The sequence below is a fragment of the Cornus florida genome, unplaced genomic scaffold (genome assembly GCF_030987335.1).
Source record: "Cornus florida cultivar Cherokee Brave unplaced genomic scaffold, ASM3098733v1 CherokeeBrave_3.0.0_Hap2_Chr07, whole genome shotgun sequence".
NCBI classification, from domain to species: domain Eukaryota; kingdom Viridiplantae; phylum Streptophyta; class Magnoliopsida; order Cornales; family Cornaceae; genus Cornus; species Cornus florida.
In genome coordinates, this window is record NW_026775577.1 from 68,978,012 (window position 1) to 68,979,153 (window position 1,142).

The 1,142-nt window shown below is 38.6% G+C and overlaps 1 pseudogene; it reads right to left on the reverse strand.

Moving 5' to 3' along the window:
- Positions 1-321: 321 nt before the first annotated feature.
- Positions 322-420, reverse strand: LOC132267819 (small nucleolar RNA R71; annotated as a pseudogene).
- Between the last annotated feature and the right edge of the window lie 722 nt (positions 421-1,142).

Consider the following 1,142-nt stretch of genomic DNA (forward strand, 5'->3'; position numbering starts at 1 on the left):
CCCACATGCATTCAATTGCCACCATTTAGAGCATACCACTATGAGATCAAACCACAAACCATTCAAATGCTTCCTAACTATCATGGACTTCCTAGTGAAGAACCTTACAAGCATTTGGATGAGTTTCTTGAAGTATGTTCCACCATAAGATAAAGGACATGCCGGAAGAGGTCTTAACTTAAAAATTTTTCCATTCACCCTTAAAGACAAGGTAAAATATTGGTTTAACAATCTTAGGCCTTTTTCAATAACTTCTTGGGCAGAAATGCAACAAGAGTTCTTGAAGAAGTACTATCCGGTTTCTAAGACCAATGCCATGAGAACCTCAATTCGAGAGTTTTCACACGGGGATGGGGAAACGTTCCATGAGGCATGGGAAAGATTCAATGAATTGCTTAGGAAGTGTCCACATCATGACATGCCCAAATGGTAATTAGTTCAATATTTCTTTGAGAGCTTATCCAACAATTATAAAGGCATGGTTAATGCTTCTATAGGTGGCTCTTACATTGATAGGCATGAAGATGACGTGTAGCGCCTTTATGAGAGCATGAGTGAAAATTCTTTGCATTGAACTTTATCTTCTAAGAATGGTAGGAATTCAAGTGGAAGGAAGAGTGTTGGCTTACATCAAGTTGACCATTCCAATAAAATAGCCACCGAGATGAAATCTTTATCTCAAAGGTTTGATCAATTCTTGATCAACCAAAACTCTGCAAATCAGGTATCTTCCGTCCCTAACCATTCCCATCATGCATCCAATGAGACATGTATGACTTGTTCAAGTGTTTTACATTCTACTTCCAATTGTCCCCATGGACATGTACAAAGTGAGCATCATGAACAAGTCAATGCAACTTTTGTTAATCAAGGAAACAATCCTTATGGCAATCACTATAATCCTAGTTAAAGGAATCACCCAAATTTCTCTTGGAGAAACCAAGGGGAAGTCTCAAACCCTCCCCAAGGTGGTTATCAGGGGAAGTATGTTCCACCTCTAATGCAAAGCCAAAATTCCCAAGGTTTTAGATCGTCATTCCAATCACAAGGAAATCAATTTTCTAATTCTCATTTTCCTAATCAACCATCATATTCTCAAGGAAATGCTAGGAGTCCCGCTTTTGAAGTGAAAGTTTTGACCG